The 24,672-nt window shown below is 41.5% G+C and overlaps 1 protein-coding gene across 3 annotated transcripts in view; it reads left to right on the forward strand.

Moving 5' to 3' along the window:
- Positions 1–766: 766 nt before the first annotated feature.
- LARGE1 (LARGE xylosyl- and glucuronyltransferase 1) overlaps positions 767–24,672 on the forward strand; it is a 269,824-nt gene continuing 245,918 nt past the window's right edge. For 2 of the 3 annotated variants that reach the window (XM_084205376.1, XM_084205378.1), the window contains exon 1: positions 767–1,291. The gene's annotated coding sequence lies outside the window, so the exon portion shown is untranslated. Of the gene's footprint in view, positions 1,292–3,116; positions 3,204–24,672 lie in introns of all 3 variants that reach the window. The other variant, XM_084205377.1, reaches the window with a different exon arrangement.

The raw sequence follows: 24,672 nt of genomic DNA on the forward strand, positions 1-24,672 counted from the left end.
ACCGCCGCCGGCGCCCGAGGCGGGGGCCGGGCCGGGCCGCTCCGCGCCCTCCCCGCACTTACCCGCGCCGGGCGGCGCTCGGGACCGCTGGCCAGGCGGCGGGCGCGGGGCCGGCGCTGCCCCCGCGGCCGCGGGCCGGGCTCACTGTCACGGCGCCGGGACCCTCCGCGCTGCCCAGGTGTAGCGGCCCGGGGCGCCCCGCCGCCCGGGCGGGCGCTGAGCGGCGGCGGCCGCCGCTGGTTGGGCGCTCGGCGCCTGTCGCTGGGCGGCGTGAGAGCGGGCTGGCCCCGCCTCGGCCCGCGCCTCCGCCCGCCCAGGCACAGACATGACACAGACACACAGGCGCTGCAGCCGCCGCTGAGCCAGCCTGGGGCAGCGCGGCGGCGGGCGTGCGGCTCCCGGCACCCGCCGAGCGGCAGCGGCGGCCGCTCCCGGTTCCGCCTCGGCCCGCCGGGCGGGCAGCCGCGGCCCCGACGCCCGCAGGGGGCAGCCTGGCACCGGGCGCCGGAGGGAGCCGGCGGAGGAAGGCTGACAGCGGGGAAGGGGCGGGAGGCGAGGAAGGAAGGAAGGAAGGAAGGGGAAGGGGGCAGCCTGGCACTCAGACTCGGGGGCGGTCTCCAGGCACGGGCACGGAGCGAAGCCGGTCGGAGCGCGGCACCCAGCGGTCGCTGACTCTGGGCCGGCAGCAATAGCAGCGACCGCGGCGGTGCCGGAGGGAGCCTCTCCGTGCTCGGCTCCGCGGTGCCGGTGACCTTCCCGGAGCTGATCGCCAGGCCGGGGCAGGGCCTCCTCTCCCCGCGGAGAGTGTGCACCAGGCCCCGGGGAGCGGGCAGGAGGCTGGGCCGGAATCCCCCGTTGCCCCCGGGTGCTCCCGGCCGCCGGCGGGGCCTGTGCGCCGCGCGGTTCGCCGCCGGGGAGAGGGGCGGGGGAAGGCGAGCGGGACGGACGGACGGACGCGGCCGGGCTGCACCTCGGGACAGCGCGGGGCGGGCAGGCCCCGGAGGGAGCTGAGCTGGGCGCCGGAGGAGGCGGCCACCTCGGCGGCGCATCCCGGGAAGAGTCGGGACCTCGCCACCGCCCTCCTCCTCCCACCGTTAGCGGCTCCTCGTCCCGCGGAGAGTGGAGCTGCCGCTGCCGCCCTAGCTGGGACCTGCTGGCTGAACACCTCCGGAGCGCCGGGCTGCGGGGACGGAGCTGGAGCTGCCCGCCTGGAGCGCAGGAGGGGGAAGGACCGCTTGCTTGCGCGGAGCGGCTGGCGCTGAGCGCCCGGCCCGGGAGCCACCCGGGGAAGGTAAGCACCTTCTCGTCAAGTCTCTGCTGCTTTTGGAGGCGAGGGGCGGGGGGAGGGCAAGAAACAATCGGTGAGTGTCTCCCTTCCAGCAGCCCGGGGAGGGGGCACCCGAGTTCGGTGGGCCGGGCTGGCAGCTTTATGTGCTGGATTTTAATCCCCATCGGATCCGGAATTGAAGAGATGCTCAGGCGGAGGCGCGCGTGTCGCTTCCCGGCACAAAGGGGCACGTCCCCCCGGGCGAGGGAGGCTGCTCCGCTCCCCTCCGCTCCGCTCTGCTCGCTGGCTCGGCGCCGTGCGCCCTCTGCTCCGGCCGGGCTGCGCTCCCGCTGCGCGCCGGCTCCAGTCCCGCGGCCGGGAGAGCCGGGGCCGGCGGCCGCGGCTGGGACGGAGGGAGTCGAGCCGCGGGGCGTGAGCGCTCTGTCCGCCCCAACGGGACCCGGGGGCAGAGCCGGCGTTCGGCTCGGGCGCTGAGCCCAGCAGGGTGACTTCCCCATCGCCCGCCAGCCTCCCCTGCAAGCCTGCAGCCCGGGGAGCGCTCCTTTGGGAAGGCTTCTGCTATTACCTCGTATCCGAGAAGTGTGTCATTTAGATCATTAATCCCTGCGCACCGGGGGATGGGGGGAAAATAGCAACTTGCGGCCCTGTGGAGGTGACGTGAAGTTTGACAATGCCTTATGTAACACTTTTGGAGAGATTCCTAGTTTTTCTGTTGTGCCCAGTTTTAGCAAGCAAGTGGTTTTTCTTCTTTGTAGAACATCAGATAAGCAATTTTTGTGTTTTCACCTGAGTGCAGTGTCTCCTGCTTTGTTCAACTTAGAACGGGGGTACCGGTACGCAGCTTATAAAGCCTACTTTTTCCCTACATGCATTTTGGAATGAAAATTAGCCAGTGGAGGCATTTGAACAGTTGTTAGAAGGTCTTACCTTTTTCTGTATGTGTTTCACATAGCACTCTTAAAAATACGACAGGAAATATTTTCACAGCCCTGATTGTCATGCATGTGTTCTGGAAGGTATGGTTGCCAGGTTGGAAATGGCAATAAATCAAATGTCTTTTAAATATTCTTAGCCTCTTTTTAGACAGTATCAGTGCTAGAAATGCTGGAAAGAGTAGAAAGCACCAGGCTAAACAAAGTGCTATGTTAAAATTAGACCTGGCAATTGCCAACAGGTCAGCATATTTTAGTTAATGATATCTGCTGGATACAGATTTAATTTTCTGTATACAAAATATTTTTTAAACTTGTTCAGAAGTCGAAGCAGAGGGAAATTTGATGAATGGTTAAAATGTTACCTAGTTTCCATAAGGGGCTATGTCTTCTACCAGAGGGAAAAACCCAAAGCAAAAATAGAAAGCTAGCCTCACACACAAAAAGACAGAGTAGTGATTTGCCACATCTCTTCAGACTCCCACTGAGTCGCTAGGGGGACTGGTTTGGGTGGGCTTCTTCCCCTCATTCAGTGGTGAAAATGCAGACTGTTGAGATGATACCTATGAAATGTTGTTTTTTCTAGCCTTGTGGAGCTCCATCGTTATGCTGTAAGCTTAGAGGAGAAATCATATGTAGAAACTTGGGTGATGAGTTAAGTGCAGGGGTCTTCTAACAGAGTTGTTTTGCTCCCTGCTGCAAAGGAGATAGAGGATCAGAGCTTAGTTTACTTATAGGAATAGGACAAGCGAACAAACAACCTTACATTGAATGTCTTCACTGTGTTTCAGTATTTTAAAATGAAGAAAAGTGAAAGAGGTATCCCTATACTTCTTGAAAACTGGCAACTGCTGGTAGGTATTCCGAGTTTGAAATGTGAAATTCTTGCTGCTTAGGTGTCCTGTGACGACCCTTGATCAGAAAGGCTGCAAGTCATGTAAGAGCCGCAGTGGCTGCAGAGTCTCTGATGGATAATTGGATTGGTAGGTTGGTTTTGATTTTTTTTTTGTCTTTTAATTGCCTGCAGTAGTAGCTGGTGCCTCTTTTCCATCCTGTTGATGTTTAATTCTCATGATTTTTTGGTTATGTTGTGTGTGGCATCTTTTTTGTTTGAAGTATATACCCTCTTCTCAGGTGCTGATAGGTAAAGCATAGCTCGAGGTATTTGACTGGCAGTATGGAGCAAGATACTTTTTTTTTTTAATGTCTGAAATATACATGGCAACTTATTTTTTTTGTTGTTTGGATGATGTGAGAAGATTGTAAGTTTTCTCAGGTCTGGAGAAATATGCACTGGTTTTCTATAAAGGAGCACTGAAAATAGTATTACTTATTTCTTGAATTCTCTGTGCCAGTTACTCAGTCTGCAAAATTCCGGAGTTCAGTCCTCAGAAAGCCAAAGTGCAGAGCAGGGATGAATGACTGCACGCCTGTTGGAAACATTAAGATCTGTCAGAGGCTTGATCTGAAATTTCAGTGCGTAGGACTTTATATTAGTAAAAGTATATTGCTTCTGAATTAATTATTTTAGAAAACTGTAAAATTAGGAATCTCCCAAGTGCACTTAACTCACTGAACTGAAGTGTTCTTAAAAACAATGATTTTGAACTCGTGAGACTACTTTCTGCTCTAATGTGGCTTTTGTTTTTACCTGGGATAAACAATCAGTTGTTAATAGACCCTTACTGGAATACTCTCCTCTTTTATCCTTTGTCTGATTATTTTAATTTTTTTATGCGGCCTTATAAGAGCAATCTTAAAAAACAAACACAGACACAAAGCCAACCAAAAGCAAGCTTTTTTTTTTTTTGCCTCATGTTTATAAGGGCTAATAATTGGTAAAATTCATAATCTGACTACAAAGTCTGCACTGTATGCTAAACTCTCTCTACATGCAAACTCCTATTGATGTTGATGGGAGTGTTTATCTAGACCCTGAACAGCAATTAATTTTTTTAAAAATGTGTGTCTATGCTTATTTCCTGTCTTGTATGAAAGCCTATGTTAATGAGCTCTTGTCAGCTTTGAAGACTTTTCATCATCTTTATTAGAATAAATCAACAAAATGTCTGTTTTAAGGATATGAGATTTCTGGTGTATCTTCTTTTCCTGTATCATGTCTGTGCTGATAACATTAAGATTCGTGTCAGAAGAGAACATAGTGCAACAGTGCAAATTTACAGTTGGTAATTCTTCATAAATGTGTCTCCATTCTCTTCTGAGTTGGCTCTGTTGGTTATTTGCCTAATGCTGTGGCTAAAGAACTTTCTCAAAAGCAGTTTTGTGATAGGAAATGTACACACATGTCCATTGCAGGGAAATGTACATAGTGTCCATTGCAAGTAAATATGCACACATGTCCATTGCACTGTTTTTGCTCTATTGTCCGGGTTTGGCTCATCTTCCTTTTGGTAGTGAGCGCTAACTTTAAAAAACAACCTTTGTTGATTAATGCTGGCCTTAAAAACAGTCATTGTTCATTATCCCACACTTGGCATAATTTAAGAGCTGGAGAGTCAGAACTACCTCAAGGAAGATATTTTCTCTTTTTCCTTTTTTTTATTTCCTTTTCATTGAATCACTAATTTTTCTCTTCCTTGTGATACATCCACCTGAAGATAAAGGTTAAGAAATGAGGGTTATACCTTGTAGGGATTCATTACTCTTTTGGTGTTGCTTGGTTCAGTATTTGAAGGTCTTGTATTTGTCAGAGCTTGTTCAATGCATGGCTGTAGAAAGGGAGCAGCAGATAAGAAATTCTATTTTATTTGGAAGTTGGTAGCTCAAAAATCAAGGAGAAAATTGCTAGAAAGGATTATCCTGGCCTTGGCGCTGACTTTGAAGAAATCTGCCAAGGCTGGAATCCTTGTTTAAGTGCCATCTGTGTCAGAATTGGAAGCAAACTGTGTAAAATAGTTCCATTACTCATTCTGATTTGCAGATCTGACCAGGTCTGATAATGTTTATAGTTGTGTGCACATCACCTTCTTTCTTGGCTGTAGCTGCTATTTCCACAACAGCAGGGTTAACTGGGTAGAAGCTACACTTAAAATTATCAAAAAGAGCCCCGGCAATGTCGAGCCTGTACTGTAGCAAAAAGTCAGATCTGATCATGTTACCCTGGCGGTGGAGGAAGCTGGAAATCTCAGCAGATACAGGCAGAGTGCAGCCTTCGTCTCTAATCCCCACTTAAGGTAGGTATGCCTGAGAAAAATAAAAAGAAACATATTGTTTTTTAAGGCTGTAGTTCCCTGTGCTCATGGCTCTGGTTGCTTGACTATTGAATGCTAGAAGATAGGTGCTATTGCCACTCTACTCTTCTCTCCGGCATTTTTGGGTATTGATGAGTCATTTCTGTTACTCCACGTCTATAGCAATTTTTAATCCTTAGGGAATAGTTGCACATGACGCCCAAGACTATGTGTGCTGGCTGAGAGGCAGCTTGTTAAGGGTCAGATCAAGGAAGAGTGGCTTGGTTTTCTGTTTTTCCAGAAATCTGTGAAAATTAGATAAATTGTAGCAATTTCTCATCTGCTGTTGTTTACCACTGCTACTTGCAGTTTGGCCAACACCAGAACCAGAGCCTTCTTAAGTAAGGACACCACCCATGGCAGTGTCAACCTGCTTTCACTCACCTGCATTGAGAGTTACAAGAAAATGTCTTAAGAAGAAAAAAAAAATTTAAAAATTAAGCAACCCTCTGCTTCCTTCACAAGAAATGTTCTGCTGCTTAAAACTACCAGGGAAGTTAAGTTGTTGAGTTGCATCTCTCAATAGCTTCTCTACAGTTTATCCCAGAATGAAATATTAGCATACAGAATGTCAACATTTCACTACTACCATTCGCTTTTAGATTTTATCTGCTGTAGGCATTTGGCACCTAAGACTTAAGACTGGGAGAAAACTAGAAATTGTTACTGAGGAATCTTCATTTAAATGCAAAGAAGAATGAAGGGTTTTGTTTTAGCAGGACACAAGAGAAAGAGGAGAGAAATGAAGGGAAGGAGTTGTAGAGTTTTATTTATTTACTGAAATAGGAAACTGCTTGCAATTTCTAGATGCACTTGGGATTGATTTTAAGTTGTCAGCTTGGAAAACTGAGTATTTCTCATTGTGGAATGTCAGGTGTCACTGAATGGTGGAGTGGGGTGAGCAAGAAGAATTGAGAACTAGTCAAATGAGGTGATGTTTTCAGTGGATACTTAGATGTCTCAATCCATCTTCTTCTGGTGAGATTTCATTGTCTCCCTCTTTCTGATTTCCCTGCTGTGCCCCTGAACCTCAATAGTAAATTCTCTTCGTGATTGTTTTCCCTTCTGTCTTCAGTTAATGCTGCTTCTAATCAGTACTGCAAATGGGATTTTATATTTAAAAATTACTAGACTTCACTGTATGAATCTGCTTAATTCAATATTTTTCTTGTCGAAGGTTCTAGAAAGGTATATGCCACTAGGTAGAAATAAGAAATGAAGCTCCATAATTTTAACATTATTAAATACCCAAATGTATGTTCTTTAGATGATGTTGGTCTTAATATTATTAACTTTCATTGTTTTGTTAACAGAAGGGATGTATGAGGCTTCCTGGTATTTTTTAATATAATGAACTGACAACTCACCTTGAGGCTCTTCAAGCAGTAGTTAAATTCTGTATTTTTGTAGTCTCATCATTTTTCAGTCCTAAGACTGGTTCCAGAATGTGACTCAGATTTAAACCTGTAGGTTGTCATTCCTGCAAGACAAATTCTCAAAGATAAAATATTAGCTGGCATGCTTGGGAATTCTTAAATGAGATAAACGTGGTTCCTAGTGCTTTGAAAGGGTGCAATTGTCTGTATTTTTGGATTCTTCCATATTGAGCATACCATACAATTAGATGCTGTTTTATCAAAGTAGACAATTGGAGCATTGAAGAATGAGGCTCCTGTAAAGGTGGATATGTTTATGTTGCTAAGATTGGAATATGTTAGAACTTCTGTCCTTGATCTTTGTCTTCCAGAACTCTTAAATATCAACTGTATTTATGAGAAATCTGTTCCTCTTCAGTGACTATTCCAAGTAGTAGAAATCAGTAGGTGATGATGTCGTGAGCAATTTTTAGTACTGGAAGAGCTGCATGTTGGCATTAACTTCCACTAAGCAAAAATGATCAGTTTAAGAAATGGCAGAAGCTTTTAGTTGTCGATGTCTTCCTCCTTGAGATTTGTGTCGTCAAAATGGGGGTGCTACAAATGAAGAAAGAAGGGGAAAAAAATCAGTACTGATAGTGAGTGTATTGGACTATAGGATGTGCTAGTGGCTAAGCCAAACCATTTGGTGATGAGCAGGTACTTTGAGAAAGAAGCAATGTATATGGGAATAAATTCTCATCCTTCCATAGTTGCTCTCAGACCTCAGGTATGAAGATGGGAGTATATCCACAGTGGCTTAAATTCCTACCTTTCCTTCCAAACAGTCTGCCTGCCTTTTCCCTTGTTCCCACTATAATGCTACTGCAGCTTAAAGGCTGCTAGATCAAAATAGTAGCTTCTAGCAAACTTCTGGGGTCATTCAGTCTTACACCGGTCAGGTTAGCCATGTAAATCCTTCATTGTTGGAACACCTCCTTTCCACATGAAGGCTTTGTTTTGGGAATGATTCCTGCACGGCCAAAATCAGGATGCTTTCCAGCTGGTTTGGAGAGTGGAAAGCTATGCATAGTAATGCCTTGCAATATGGTTATCAGTTTTGGGGTTTACATCTCCACTGTTGCTATCCATAGTTTTGCCCCTTGCTTTTGTGTGCTGTGCTGGGGAAGTTGGTCTTAAAATCTCAACTTATTCATACTGCCAATTGCCACTACTCCTAACCTGGCACCTGAGCTATATCCAACTGCATCATATACTAAAAGCATGTGAGGTGTCATTTAGTAAGCTTAGATCTTGATTTATATTACTGTTGCAATGTGAATTAACTGTGCACAGTTGGTGAATGGGTTGAGAAGAAATATGTTCCTAACATTTTTTCTTTATTAAGATGAGCAAAAATAGTAATATTGTGCCACTAGTATGTAAGGAATGGAAGCTGATGACTGTATTTTTCATATGCAGAATAACTTTGCCAATTTCCTAGTCTTAGACGTGTTGTGGAAATAAATCAGTAGGTTCCTGAATGCTTTACTGAGCTGCTTAGAGTGAGGAAAATGACAGTGGGAAAGATAAACCCATTCTTTGACAACAAAATGATGCACTGCGGGTGAAGTGATTTGAGCAAAGTTGCCTAAGTAGTTAATCAGAAAAGCAAAGAGCAGAACTCTGGTCTCCTGAAAGGGTCACTGTCCTGTGCCTTAAACATGTGAACTATGTGAATAGTTCTTGTCTTTGGCAAGAGCTACTGCTTAATATAGTTCTGCCTTAGATGATGAAACTAAATCCCTAATGATACTTGGCATACAATAATTATATTGTGTAAATATTCTGAATTTATGTGCATCTTAGAACAAACAAGCAAAAGTTAATTGACAAATGGAAAACAGACAAAATAAATGGATCCAAGTGAAATTTACAAATACTCTTTGTTGATATAGAGGCAGTGCTGGGACCAGGAGAAGAAAAGAAATGGAAAATACAACACTTAAAGAAGGAAATAGGAAAATGCTTAAAGGAGTAAAATAATACGTATTGGTATTTAAAAGTTGTAGGTTATTGTTCTTTAAATATATGGAGTTTGTCTATGGTCGGGTGGTGCTAACAACCTAGAAAGTGTGACTGGATAAGGCCACTGCCATTTAGAAGAAAAGCTGCCATAAATGAACAGTAAGGAAGCCAGAGTTTCCACTGAATTATTGACATATGTCAACTGGATTAAAAATATGGCAGTTTTATTGATTGCATCATTTTATAATTGACCCATGAGCAGGGGCAGACACAGCATTTTTCTGAACAGAAAGCTAGTGCCACGTTGCTGGGCAAGTTTGTTAAGGGTGCAGGGGTGGAGAGAATGAGAGAAACAGCATTGAGGTAAATCCATGTTTGTCAGGTGTCTGAAAATTTGATAGAGAACAATTTTTTCAGACATCCCAAAGCTCTTCAAATTTTTCACAGTGAGAATTTCTTCCATCTCTGTTCTCAGTTTAAAAAATGCTGTATTACGCATCAGCAGTAAAGATTTCTGGATCTGAAGTTAGTATCAATAAATTTTTGAAATAATTAATTTTACAGCATATTTTATTCAATGTGTTTGAGTTTTGTTCCTCAGTTTCATCTGTCCCACTATTGGACACTGATATATTAAGAAAGGCCCAAGTTTTGTTTCTGTTAAGATTTTTTATTTTCCTTTTGTCCTTTACTTCATACTTTAAGTTGTTATATATGAAAATAATGTGATCTGAGAAAAGATCTTGACATTCTGGTTGAATTAGTGGAATTGTGAACGTTACACGGAAGGCAGTGTGTATTCATTTTATTAAAAAGCCTGGAGGCTCTTGTTGAGAGAGGGCTCAAGTGAAGCACAAGTACACTGAGTGTACCTGAAGGATACTCTATGATCAGGAAGGCTGGTCTAAACCAGCAGCTAAACACTGGTTTGTGGCTGCAAGTTTTCTATAACAGCAGTGCTTGAGAGAGTCAGGTTATGGTTGAGGTTGGAAGGCACTGCTGGAGACCATCTGTTCCATCACTCTTGCTCAAGCAGGGCCACCTAGAGCCAGTTGCCTAGGACGAAATCCTGATACTTTTGAGTATCTTCAAGGATCAAGACTCCATAATCTCTCTGGGCAACCTGTGCCAGGGCTCAGTCACTATCACAGTAAAAAAGTGTTTCCTGATGTTCAGAGGGGCTCACCTCCTGTGTTTTATTTTGTGTGTGTTGCTTCTTTTGCTGTCACTGAACAGGATCACTGAGAAGGATCTGGCTCTACCATGTTTATGCCCTTCCTTCAGATACTTACTCTTGACATTCCTCACTAGTTTTAGTTCCAGGTGGTCTCTGGCTTTCCTGACTGCATTTCTGCATGCTCAGACAGTGTCTCTCTACTCCTTCCAGTCTGCCTCTTCCTGCTTCCTCATTTTGTATGCTTTCTTTTTGTGTTTGAGTTTTGCCATGATCCCCTTTTTCATCTGTATAGGCCTCCTGGCATTTTTGTGTGACTCCCTGCTCTTTGGGATGAATGTTTCTTGAGTTTGGATCCTTGAGTATCAAGCAGCATTCTCTGACCCCTCTTTCCTTCCAGGGCCCTATTCCATGGGTATTTTTGAGCAGGTCCCCAGAGAGACCAAAGTCTGCAATCCTGAATGTCTTAACTGTGGTCTTGGTTTTTTGCCCTTCTCCCTCCTGTTGGTGTTGTGAATGCCACCAGGGTCACTGCAGCTTAAGGCTGCCTGTGACCTTCATGTCTCTGAGGAGCCCTTCCTTTTTAGTAAGTGTGAGGTTCAGCACAGAATGTCTCCTTGTTGGCTCCTCTATCATCAGTTGGGTCATCAATCTGTCAGTGGTCTCCAGGAATGCTCTAGATGCTTGTCCCTGGATGTGTTATCCTTCTTGCAGATACCAGAGTGGTTTAAGTCCTCCCCCATGAGGACAGGGCCTGTGATTGTGAGGTTGCTGCTCCCTGTCTGTAGAGGGCCTTATGCACTTGATTTCCTGGCCAGGTACCCTGTAGCAGATGCTCACTCACTACAGTGTCACCCATACTGGTCTGCTCCCTAATCCATGCCTGTAAGCTCTCACTCAGCTCATCATCCATGCCCAGAGTAAGCTCCATGCATTCTGATGCCTCTCTCATGAGAGGTGTGTCCACCTCCAGGTCCTTCTGACATGCCCTTCCCAATGAGCTTGTATCCCTCCTTTGCAGCACTCTATTCATGCAAGCTGTTGCAACGTGTCTCCATTCATACCAGCAGATTATAACCATGAAACTGCACATAAATCTTGAATTCCTTGTGTTTACGATATTGATGTTTATTCATGCAAAAAATAAATTCCACAGCGGAGGGAAGCAATTCAGCCAAAAGCACTGTTTTTGCCAGTATAACTGTGACTAGTGTGGCAGCTCCTGCTAGCCAAGTGACATCAATCAGCAGTCACTCTTCACACCATCAACCAGCGTAGCTGGGGTGTCAGAAATTCCCAACACAAGAAAGCACTCCTGCCCAAAAGTGCTTAGAAAATACAGAAGAGTATGCTGAAGTGTTTGAAAACTAGTAGTTTGTACTTTCCCCTTCTTCAAATTTCTTGGACTGTACTTTTAATCTCAGTAATTGTTGTTTAAGTAATGCATGCTTATTTGTTGATGGCTTAGTTTGTTAAAATGCCTTTGGAAAAAATAGTCTGTATTCCTGTGTTGAGATCTACTGAAAGCAGCAACATGGGATGATTCTGAAAATAATCACTTTAGTTCTATGACACAACTGATTTTTTTCTGTTACATTGCATTTTTTTACATTGATATGGTATTTTAAGTATATTTTTATATTTGATTTGAAAGTGCTAAAATAAAATATTACAGTAGTATTTAATACCATTTTTGTACTATCTAAACAAAAAACCTTTAGCAGGATCGAGACAGATCCTACTGCACCTGCCATGTGATGGTAATTTATGAAGATGAAATGCATCTAACATGGCAGGAACTGAGTCATTCATCACAGATAGAAAGAAATGTAAGTCTCCTTGTATTTTTTGTGTCTTTACCTATATTCGCCATGCATCTCTGAGTTTGTGATACAACTACACTGATCACCACAAACTTGTTCCATTTGGTCTCTTTTGAGTCAGGTACTGAGATAATTTTTAGGACTTGGTGTCTTTGATTAATCAGAACAAAGTGGAATTTCTGGTGGAGTTTTAGTGGATTGAGCGCTGGTTTTGCAGCAGGTCAGAGATAACACTATTAAGACACAAGCTTTTTCAGGATCTGTTTGTAATATTGATTTCCATCTTTCTAGTGAGAAATGGCTGTAATTGTTCTGATTTTCTCAGATCCATTTTCAAATCCTCATTACTTCTACCCAAGGAGATGTTTTCAGTTAGATAGTCCTGGCAAATGCTAACCTGGAGCCAACCTCCATGCTTTTTCTGCTGACTGGACCTTTCATCTGAGTTGACTGAGGTAACCCAGTGCAAATTCCCCACTAGTAATCAAGCCTGCTGAACTAGGCTGAGCAGTGGGAGGACGTGAAACCTGTGCCTCTTGCTCCTAGCTAGCTTCTGTTGCTTTCTCAATATCAAGTTCAAGCTCCTAATTTTTCAAAGCCCTCCTCAAAACCTGAGTGGGAATGTTTCTGCCAGGTTCACAGGGCTTCAGGATGGGCTCTTAATGAGCTGGACATTAAATACTGAAGTGAAAAACTTGGCCATTCTTGCCTTACTTTTTCTGTGATTTGTCTCCCTCAAATCAGTGCTGCTGATTGTGGAGTCAGGCACTAACCAATGCAGATGAGAACCTGTCAGAGTCCTGGTGTTTGGGATTAACTCGCTGTCCATCAGCTCCCAGTGTTTTCTGTGTGGGAATACTGGCATGCATGCAATGATGCTTTGGGATGGCATAGAGTTCTCTGAAAGGATCCCAACAGTGATCTACATTAGTAGTGTTTGACACCCCACATTAATATGAATGTGGCAGATGATGCTTTGTGATTGATCTTTTTTGCATAAGTCTTTCCTATTAGAGGAGGCTAAAGAGCTACGCAGCACCCTAGAAAAAGAAAATGGAATTCAGAGCATGCACTGAGCAAACTTTAACAAATTACATCTTTGTATCTATCATCTTGGCTCTACTGGGCAGGTGTGCCTTTGGAAAGGCAGTAATGGGAACTGCAGAGGAAAAACACTGTTCTTAATAAGATTGTAAAAGCTTTTTTCATGGTGGTATAGAATAAAAAAAGGTGTTGCAGGTTTAATTTGAGAAAAGCAACAGGAATTTCAGTGGAAAAGGTATTAGAATTGAAATTAAACCAGGTCTGCCAGAATCTCTCAATATTCAGTAATATAGTACATCTTTGTTCTAGTACTGCAGAACGTGTTTCAGTGTTTTACTATGCTGGAAATGAAACCACAGTTTACAAAATTAAAATAGCAGCCATCCATCCATCCATCCATTTTGCTACCAACTTCTGCATCCTCTCTTCTTGCTGCCTTTGACTGAAACAACGGTGCTTTTGTATCTTGGCATGTTAATATTTGCAAAGTGTTTTCGAAAGCTGAAATGCACAAGAAAGGTGCTAAGTATTCTTGCTTTAATTTAAAACTAATTTTCCTTCGAGGTGTTCTTGTCATGGCTTATACTTTGTGTGAAAACTGGAGGGGATGCAGTGATTCTAAGAATTTTGGCCTTATGGAAAGGAGTTTTTGCTCTAACACTGTGGCTCAGGAGTATCTTTTTGATGCAGGCAAAGATCTGTATTGCAGAAGCTGCTTTGCTAAGGGCTGCCATAGGAGTATGTCTGAGATTGTTATATCAGAATGCAGAATGGGCTGTGCTTGATGCATTAAATTAATCTCTTTAAGCATCACTGGATGTCCAAGGTGCTGTTTTGCTTGGTAGGGCTTTTTCTTTTCTCTCCCTGCATGTCTATAGCTAACAGGTAGACTGAACTTTTGGTTTCATGGGTATTTATTTCTTAAAAAAACCTGAATATTCAAATAAAGCAGAGATTCTCTAACCAGACTTGGAATAGGTACTGTAAAATTTGTTGCCATTGTGAAACTACATATGGGGGGAAGAAGTTCTACAGAAATTGAATTAGAATGCTGACATGTCTAACTGCATGTCCCATGTTTATATTTATATATAAAACTGAAAATTAGTGCATACTCTGGGTCTTTTAGGAATATCTTCCTTTGAGGTGAAGATAAGTATGGAGTGTTACATAGTCAAAATTCTCATCTGTAAGGTCACTAATTCCTATGAAATTATTTAGACTAAATGGTGATCTGTAGGCAATTTTCAAGTTGTTCTCAATTGGCTAGGAAATGCAGACTCATCTGTGTTATTTTTATCTGCATGTGCATCTGAAACATTCAGGAGTTGACAAACTGAAATGACTGATTTTAAACAAAATGTAAACTGATACAGGTCTAATTTCTGTAAATACAACTTAGAAAATTTTATTAGGTGTATTGCAAAGCCATTGAGGCTTCTTGCTTCAGCTGTGTAGAAATGTAACAGCATTATGTCTGTCAATTTAAATTTTGGAGCAGGACTTGAATACATGGTCCTCAAAAGTTGCAAGAACTGCTCTCTTTGAGTTAAATTTTGCCTTCAGTAGTTGTCTTTATTCAAGTGTGTCTTGGTTTAGAAATGGTATTCCCCAATGAAGTGTTCTCATTGAAACACCCCAAATCACATGCTGCTTGCTCACTTTGCCTTTTCCTTTCCCCATCTGCTGGGCTGGGGAGGACAACTGGAGGCACAAAAGATAAAGGTTGAGATATGAACGATTTATTGGAAACAGCAATGAACTAGGGAAATGAACAGTAGCAATCCTAATGATGGAGTGTCCAGGGAAGAGGTGGAGGTACCCAACTGTTCCCTCTGCCATGCTGTGGTACCCTGGGAAGGACCCTTTTCCTCCATCCCCAGAAAATGACCTGAGGTGGTACAGAGCAACCTCCAGTCTGTCATGCCCCTCCTGGCTGTTGCAAAAATTAACCCTGTCCTGGCTGAAACCAGGACAGAGTGCATATTTATTTACCAGAAAAAGTGATAGAATATTTCACAGGACAAATGCAAGGCTTAGATGGTGTTATATCTCCGTGTGTTTTATGGGAAATTTCATGTCGTAAGAAGCATATTGCCTCCTGTACAAATGTGAAATTGAGTTGTAAATGAAATTTCTTAATTACTGCTCAGCTTTGCTAAGGTTTTTACTTTAGTCAGGAACTGCCTTGCTGAAAAGTACCTTAATTTTGAAGTAGGAATTTAGGACTGAAGATTTCCAACCAATTTCTTTCTTCCTCATCATTACAGGAATAGTGGCTTAGTAGTCAGGAAGAAGAACATTCTGGTTTTGTAAATAGTATTCAGGTTTTCTCGTATTGGTAGATTAGAACAGCATGCTTGTATTTCTTTTTCACCTCCTCACTGCCACTCTCACTTCTGATTTTGATTCTAGTTTTTGGACCCCAACTTTCACTATACTGCTTCATGTTTTACTGATTAGTTTTTGATCCACATTTTGGATCACATGTGTGTATGTATCTGTAGGAAAGAGGGCTTGTCTTGAGACCAACAGTTTGCGCTTTCTTACTGGGGAAAAATTAAAAAAAGAGGTTGATGGTGTTTGGGATGTTTTTATTTATGTATTCTGAAAAGTATTCTTAAAAATTGAGAAGTGTATGTGTCTGTAGTGATGTCTGTAATTTTAAGGGGGTGAGGTGTATAAGGTTTGTAGGCTACTTGGTAAAATCTTGTAATTGTCTGCTTAGGGTTGCACAGAACATCGATTTCTCATTGCATCTGGAGTTCCAGGTTAAAATCTGAATTTGTGTGCTATGTAATTCCAGCATATTTTCTTAAGTCTTCATTTTGACTCGGACTGTGAGAAGTTTACCCACTGCAGTGTATAATGAATATTCTAAATATTGTCAATGACAGTGGTGGTCTTGTTTGAGAGGTGATTACTCCCTTGTTGCATCCCCAAATGTGTGGTCACTGCTGATTGCTGTACTTGCCTGTTTAATCTACAGACACATATTTCCCTGGTTTAGCCACTTGTTTTCCTTACCCTTGGATTTTGTGAGCATCTTTTAAACAAGCATAGTTTCTTCATTAGATGTTTGCACCATGGTGAGCACAAGAGCTGTGGGTCTTTGGTGGTGCCTGGCAACCACAGTCTGGGGTGCTGAGCATGGTGCTCTGTAATTGAAGCATACACAGTTGGACAAGACAGGCAGAGCTCATTAAAAGCACACTACTAAATCAAGTTTACTGGGTATTCCTTTAAATCTTACCCTAGACTTTATCCTAACCTGTGAGAGGGTTTTTCTGTCTGCCATTCATAACTATAGGGGACTCTAGCCTTCAGATAGCAGTGGTAGTAACAGCTACAATATGAAAACAGAGATGGAGGTACTAAAAGCAAAGAGGGACAATGCAAAAACCAGTCTGCAGTCCTCTGGGATAATGGCCTTAAGCCGCATATCCCTGTGATTTATGCACTTGCTTTTATTTGTTTTCTTGGACAGAAAGCTTTGTCAATGAAGAGATTTGATAATAGCCTGTTCACAATGATTGTAGTCTCTTGAATTCATGTAATAAACCAAATAATTTTGGACCACTTATGGGTTTAGTCATCCTTGCTGTATACATTTCACCTCTGATTTCACTTTCAATAGCTTAGATCAAGCTAGATAAGGACTTTCTGCTCACTTAGCTCTGTTCCATGGTGGTACTATATAGAAATGTCTTCCATTTTGAGCTTTGATATATTGGAACTTTAGTGAGATACACATGCACTGTACTTGCAGTATGTGTTTTGTGTAGTTGGTATATGTGAATATAGGTTGGTAAAACTTGCAACTTGTGTACTTTTGACACATGCTGCAACAGGTAAGGCCTATATTAAGATAAGCAATCTAAAGCAGAAGAAAAAAAAAATGAAAATTTCTTTACTTTCCAACTTCACTGCAGCTGCAGTTTTGCAGTAGTAAATGATGCAGTAGAATCTATAGGAGATACAAGTGAGTTTCAGATCTCAGACACCCAGTTTATTCCAAGAGATGTACACTCAATTAGCTGAGGAAAATGTACGTGGAAGAAAGGTTACATGCTGGAGCAGGGAACCATGAGACTGTAGTGCTGGTTTTGAGGTGGAAAATCTGTCTGAGAGGAATTTTTCTAGGAAGGAATTTTTTCTGGAAAGAAGTACACATGATGCATTTTACCTTGCTTTTTCTCTGACTGTGCATCTTCTCACTACATTAAAACATTGCCTCTGTTTTTAATCCATAACCTTGTGATGAAAAAGGTTGTTCTAGTGCTAGTCTTTTATGTCCTCTAAACTGAGTTGGCCTCCCTGCTGTGACTTCAATAATGCATCATTTCCTAAGTTCAGAGGATTTGATGTGTTTAGGGTGTATTTGTGACTTGCTGTTAGATGGTTAAAAGGAAAATAGCTGTAATGGGTTGGATGCAAACTGCTTCCCCAGCTTCTCTCCCATCCCGCCCACTACCATGCAGAAGCATCTGTCTCTCATCTCCTCTTTGCCTTGTGCTATGTGTGAGTGCATTTTGACAAACATTTTATGAGCAGAAATCTTTGAAAAACCTCTGAGACAAACTAGCAGTGGTGAGAAAGGCAAGTACTTCTGTCTTACTAGATAGCTACTTGTGCAATAGAGGGTGATGCTGTGGCAAATAAAAATATTTCTGTAGTAAATGTTACTACAGCAAAGAACATGTCTTCTTTAGCTCTACTGAAATACAGCATCTCTCCTTTTGTAACTGGTACAACTTAAAAAACGATGCAGGAAGTTTTGGCTGATATTCCTCATATAAGTTAGAAGATGGTTTTCTTTCTATGTAGTTTCATGGATGTATTCTGTCTTTTGAACTATCTGAATGCCATGTAAAGGAGGGCGTTTTCCAGTTGAAGATTATGACCGTATTGTGCTTTCTTTTTAAAATGGCATACTTCTTATATTTGCAGACAGAAATGATGACTGAAATATTTTCCATATCCTGAAGAAAGACTGATGGTGGGCAGACATTCATAGTAATTTTAGGAGTTGTTTTCTATATGTGCAGGATACATGTATTGCTTTATTATTTGGGACATGTGTGTCTGGTGCTTTCAGCTTGGGAGCATAAAGGTGTGTAAACCCCTACTTTTAATTTTATGTGAGCTCGCTGCAGTGATTTTACCTGTTACTTTCTCCACTGATATGAGGAGATTTTTTAGATAACACACCTGGAAATAATGAAATAGCATGTTCTCAAAACATCCCCAAATCTTTTGCAAGTAATGCTACAGAGAAGGGCAGCAGTGTCAGCAGTGTCAAACCAAATACTTTTTTTTGTTCTTCACTGTGTGTATCTTTGCACTAATATGCCAGAAGAAGTTTGTTACTACTCTATTTGTATTTGGAATCAGCTCTTTGCTTGCTTGTACTGTTGCACCTTGAGCTGGAAAGAGGTATTATGTAAATTCAGTCACACTTAAAAGCAATCCAACAAAAGATAATGAGAGCAATAAAGCTCATCCTTTTTTAGGTACCCGAGATATTTATTGATTGTGAGTACTCTGTCAGCTCCTTGTGGAGGTACCTTCTGCATGGGAATGCCCTCTTCAGTGTGTTCCAATCACTCACAATGGGCAGTAGAGCTTCTGGACACAGAACTCCAGTGGTTCCAAAAGCAATCCAAATAGACTCAAAGCCCAAGTATTTATGTACCTGGCTAGGAAGTGTTACTTTCAGATTTAAAGGACTTGATTTCAAACTCCCTGTAACTGAATGAAATGTCTCTGCCTTGCTTCACTGACAGGCTTATGAGATTCTTTAGGGTACAGATAATTTCTGTAAGTGGAAACCTTGTCATCCTACCAAAGCCCGGGGAGAACATTTTGTGGACTTCTCCAAAGTGCTGTAGTAGTAGTAGTTTAGTTTAATTGACTTCATGCTTTTATGTTAAAAAAAAAAAAGAAAGTTGTATGAAGGTTTGGCCATAGACATGTGATTTGACTCTGGTTGTTTGAGGAGAAGAGATAGGCAGGCTTCCTCATTTATTTAGGATTTTTATTCTTTGCATATGCACTTATTGTTGTGTTGCTGTAAAATGCTTTTTTGCCTTTTTAAATGTATTTTGGTACAGGGTTTGTATTCAATTTTATTTCAATTTAATCCAGTTCTGGTTTTCTGCTCCTATAGTTGTAATATTGACACTGACTGGTGTCCAGGATCTATTTCCCTTTATATTGCCCAATTTTAAAACAACAGCATGACAGTAAATTGTGTAGAGTTTTGTTTTCCCCCTAGGGGTAGTTTCAGAGATTAGCAGGACAATGAAATAGTAGGGGAAAGCATCTGGAAGGTAAGACTTTCCAGATGGATATCCTGTTGAGATATAAAAGGGGACATGCGTAGTATTTTTGTTTTGTTTTGTTGTTTAGGAGTGTAGGGTGCTCTGCATTTCTTAGTCCTTTCATTTTTCATGTTTTTCTTTTTTCTGTTTTTTTTTTTGGGGGGGGGGGAGGGGGATGGGGGGAATCTTTTCCACAATGAGGTGTTTGCTAATGCCAGAAAAGTCCATCTGATTATCTGGTCTGATGATTCAGACTGTAGAATTCCTCATTACAGCTATTCCCCATTACAGGAATTTAAGAGTCCATTAATAAAGGTAAACTATATCTAATGCTGAGATTTTCATCTTATATGATTTTGAGTCAAAGAAGGTCTCATATTTTATGGTTTGATCACTGATGGTTTTGTCTTGTGTTATCAGTTGTGTTTCCTGTTTTTTCCCCAGGTGTTTCTGTAGGCAGCCAATTGAGCAGTATTGGCTAGAAGCACAGACCATTCAGAAAACAGTACACAAATGCCAAACTGACCTAGAGAAAATACTTAAAGGGCATTAATCTAATCAAAAACTATGGAAGCTCAAAAGGTTGGAGGGACAGCTGTACCTGTACTGAGGTTAGTAGTAGCAAATATTGAATGGCACAAATGATCATGGTTTTTCAAAGAAGCTTAAGAATATGGTAGCACATTTTATTAGTAGTTCTCGCAATAAAATAGGTCAGTTGGAATAAGAAAAGACTTCACATTTCTCAACAAAACAAAAGGTAACTATATCCAGCAGATATTGGGAGAATGGGAGCCAGCTAAAGTTTCAAATTAACTTCTCTAGCAAGATTAAATGCTGTATGGTACATAAAATTCCTCTTTCCCACCACCCTTCTAAAATTTCTTTTTGCTTTCTGGCTGGCCCAAGACTTAGTATTACCAGTAAGAGAACATTATCATCCCACATGATGACTTAAAATTGAAGAAAAAGCACAGTTAATGTTTCAGTAAGAGTTCTTAAAATCCATTTATTGAGATTTAAGTGAACCTGTCCTGTACCTAGAAAGAAGCAAATTCTTTTTCCTTGTAAGGCTTACCCTTTATTCTCTAATCCAAGCATTAGCCTGATATTTTTCTGAACAAAGTAAAAATCAATAACTGAACTTGGACATTCTGCTCCCTTTAGAACCACATAGTCTACTGTTACTCTCCTGCATTGGAGCATTAAGTTGCAACACAGGTCCTTGTCTGGTTACAATAGAAAATCCTTTTATAATTTGAGTTTTCTTCAAAAAAACCTTCCTTTATAATGTGAGTTTTCTCAGATGCTCTGTGATAATTGGTCACTTTGTATGGATTTTTAGTATGGTTGCCTGAGTAATCTTGAGAGGAGCATGAGAGCGGAGGAGGAGAAAAAGGAAGGCTACAAGACTGAGTTGCTTTGGGATTTAGTCAGATTTAAATGTTCTGGTTTTGGGGTAGGCATCTGGCTAGAGCTACCCCCAGCTGATAGCTGGAGAGGGTGTGATCAGCTTTCAGCCATCCCTGAAATTCACTGTGGAAGCAGAGGTCACAGTCAGTATCAGGTTCAGAAGATCAGTACTATGTTCTGTTACCCTTCAGAGGTTTATTAGTAGGTACAACTTCACTAAGGCACATTTGTGTGGAATTCCCTTCAGATCCACATCAACTACTACTTAGCACTGTTAAAAAATTCATAGTGGATTAAAAACCACACAAGATTAAAAACCACACCCTGAGCTTTTCATTCAAAGGTCTGTTATGGAAGTCTTTTCCCTTTCTATCCTCGGAGCACACACGTGACTTTTGGTTGTATTTGTGAGATGTTTTTCCTAGGAATAACAATGGATCTCTAATGGAGATTTTTTCCTTTTTCTTCAAAATTGATCTCTGTCTGCTCCAAACAATTGCACTGTTCATGTTCTAAAAATTTGTGTTTAGTTTCATCTGCATGTGAATGAAAAATACTGAGCTGGTTTGTTTTATGTTGAAAACTTGAGAGGGCTAATGAAGAAATAAGTTTGTTTCATAAATGGAGTAACTCCTGGCCCAAGCCAAAATTACTCTTTGACATGTATTTTGTGCTCATATGTTGTGTGCTAGAGCCATTCCATTTATTACCTCTGTTACGAGAGATGGGTCCCTAACTTACAGAACAAGGAATGCTTTGCATCTTTCCATTAAATTTGCCAACACAAACAGGGAGCGGGGTAGATTAGTTTTTTCTCCTTAAAAGCTTCATATTAAAAGAAGCTGAGAACCTCAGTGGCTGCAAATACTCATTTTTTTCCTTTTTTTTTAATCCTTCTTTTCACCTCGTAGAGGCTTAAAAATATTTACTTAGTCCAGACTTGGGAATTCAAGAACAGACTGCTGCATTAGCATGTTTGGCCATGTTTTGCTTTCTCTTGCCAAGAATTGTTTTTGTATCTATTAATTGGAGCTGTTGCTGTCCATGCCAAAGTAACAGCAATTTTTACATGCAGAACCAGCATACCAATTGGTAATTAGCCACAAGTTCAGCAGCCCACTCCCTGGTGTATTGGTGAAGGTTCACAACTAGAGTACTGCCTTCATCTCATGGATTCTGTTTGTTTCAAGCTGATATTAGAAGCCCGGGATAGTTTGTGGCAGTAGTTCCCTTGTAAGTGAGTGTTAGAACGAAGTTATTAAGCACCATAGCTTAAAGAAGGGTGGTCTGGTGGGGTGACAGCTGGCCTGGACACCGAGTGTGTAAATATTCCTTATGTTCCTACACGGAAACTTGTAAAGGATTCTTGTAAAACACAAAAGAAGGGGTATGTTTAGTTAATGGTGCATTTTTCAACTACTGATAATAAAAGTTTCATAAAGTTGATAGCTGTGCTGTCAAATTTCAGACTGTAAATTTTATGATCCTGCTTGAATGACTGAGGTGTTGTCCTCTTGGATAAACTGTCCTTACTAATTTACACAAAATACCAGGACTACTGCAGGGGAAAAAGCAAGAGTTTGCAGATACATTTTCATGCCCAGTGGAGGACAAAATGAAGTGATTATTGCCTTCTTACTCTTCAGATTATATTATTTTAAAATCATGGCCAGGCTGACTTTATGATGATTTCAGGCTCTTGAAAATCTGAGATCCCTCTATCAAGCCTGGTGTCAGGGCACATTGAGAAAGTGGTAGATAACAGCACCCTTAGACATACTTGACCACTGCTGGCGTAGAAGTAGAGATTTGTAAAAGCAATACTAACATTTTGTGAGTTTGGTATGAGTGGAAATGTGTGTGTGCAGAAGCGCTATCTGGACCAAGCAAAGCAGTTAAAAGCATGGAAACGATCTACTTCCGTGTGTACTGTTGTCTTGAGATTGGCTTTGGAAGCTCTTGCTGATTTCATTAGAAAATAAACTTATTTTCCTTTTAGAGACATTTAAGTTTTCTTTGTTTTCTTGTTCTTGATCTTTGTAATCAGTCCAGCTGTTTGTGAACTCTTGACCATCCATAGTATGCAAGCCAAAAGCTTGGCAGACAAGGCCTTGCTTTGTTGAACAGTTTCCTTTTGTACATTTTGTTTGTGTCACTCAAGATGTTTAATCTTTGGACTCTTTGTACTTTCAGTCACTGTCATATGTGACCATTCTTGAGGGTGACACATTTGTGTAAAGTCCTCAAGAGCCTTTCTAGAATTTTGTGCCTTTATCCTACGTTGGTTGGGGAAAAGCTTTTTGTTTGGGCTTTTTGGCTCTTGGGTATGTTACTGTACATTTGCAATCCCTTTTATGGTCATCTTGTCAGGTGTTCTAAAGGCTGTGGTTCCTAATGGTGTGGAAGAAAGGCAAAATCAGTGCTGTCTCCTTCAGATGGCTTGTACACAGCAGATACCCATGAATGTGTATTTTATTCCTGACTATGGCCTTTTTTTGAAATTTCTAGTGGCTGGGGGAAATTTTAAATTTTTTTTTTTTATTTGGTAGACCATGATGAGCTCAAAGATGAGGAAACAGTCAGTGTTGGAGCAGTGTTTGCCCCACTGCCAGGGACCTGCCAGGTCCTCTGCTGTGGGACCTGCAGGCAGCAGCAGAGGTGTGTTTGAGGTGCTCTGAGATGCTCCCTTGCAATTGGGCTGTGAACTGACAGTAGGCAAGAAAGCTGCTGTGTTCTGCCAAGCTGGAATAGAGATTTGGAAGAAATTGTTTCCATTTTCTGACCAAATTACAATTAATTATGATAATTTTGCCCGGAAGGGACTGATGCTGGGATCAATGTGAGGTGGCCATTTTCTCATCTGAGAGAAAAAGCTGTTTCCTTTTAGGCTGGAAGTTGTAGAAAAGGTTTCTGATGGCACATGTGTTTGACTCGTATTTCTTTAGAAATTACTACCTTTCCAGAACACAGTACTATTGCTGTAGGTAGTAAGTTTGTTTCTTTTTTTGCTAAATGTCTTTATACTTTGCAGTAGTTCCAGCATGTACTTTCTCAAAATTTTTGTAGTTTATTCCTTTGGAAGTGTAGATTCAGATCGTGGAGAAATACATCTATAGCAATTCTTCTTTCCTTTAGGGATTGCAGGAGAGAGCCCTGGTTGAGCCATGGGGCTAAAAGCAGCTCCAGGATCTCCACTCCCTCACATTTCATGTTATGTGACTATTACCCACCTGCATGTTGAAGGAGTGTGTGCTTCTCAGCTTTGTGTAGCAGCTCTGTTTCCCTCCAGATTTCCACACAGGGAACACTTCTTCAGAGATAATCTGGGTCAATGTAATGGACACCTGAGATCCCAAGTTTGTGGCTGACAGTCTGTGCCAGAAATGTGCTCTATTGCTAAAAACTGCTGTTGAAAAACCAAACCAATGTCAAGCTATGTGAGAGGAAAAATCAGTTAAATCAAAGGGGGTAATCAGTGTTGAAATTTCTTGGATGTTATTCTCTGTTTTTTCAGGGGTTTTAAAAATTAATATGTATTGAAATTTATACAAAATTGAGAGAAAAATAACATTGCCCCTGGAGTGTTTATGCTGAGTTTAGCATGGTTAAGTTCTCTTCTTTTTTTTTTTTTTAATATTTTGGTGCCACTAAAGGAAGAATAATGGAACAATAAACACTGGTATTTAGGAATCCAGTAGCAGTAGAGGTACTGCATCTTAACTGTTGAACTGTCAAGTTGCTCAAAGATGTGTCACATTACAAAATGTGAAAGACTAAAAAATCAAAACCAAAGCACTTTAAGACATGTCAAAATTCAAGTTGCCTGTGTGCCTGCTGGTTAAACGTGTTGTGCAGGCATTTCCTGGAGGAGATAGTAAGCAGATACTTTACCTTACAATATGATTTGACTTGACAGCTTGGAACTTTAATGAGCATATTGTTCTGAAGAACATTTTGACCCAATCAACTTCTGTAGTACTTCACAGTCAGAAATGTAATTTTCTGGTTTACAGGCTGAATTATTTTGTTTGGGGCATTTGG

This window comes from Fringilla coelebs (assembly GCF_963513975.1).
Source record: "Fringilla coelebs genome assembly, chromosome: 5".
Lineage (NCBI taxonomy): Eukaryota > Metazoa > Chordata > Aves > Passeriformes > Fringillidae > Fringilla > Fringilla coelebs.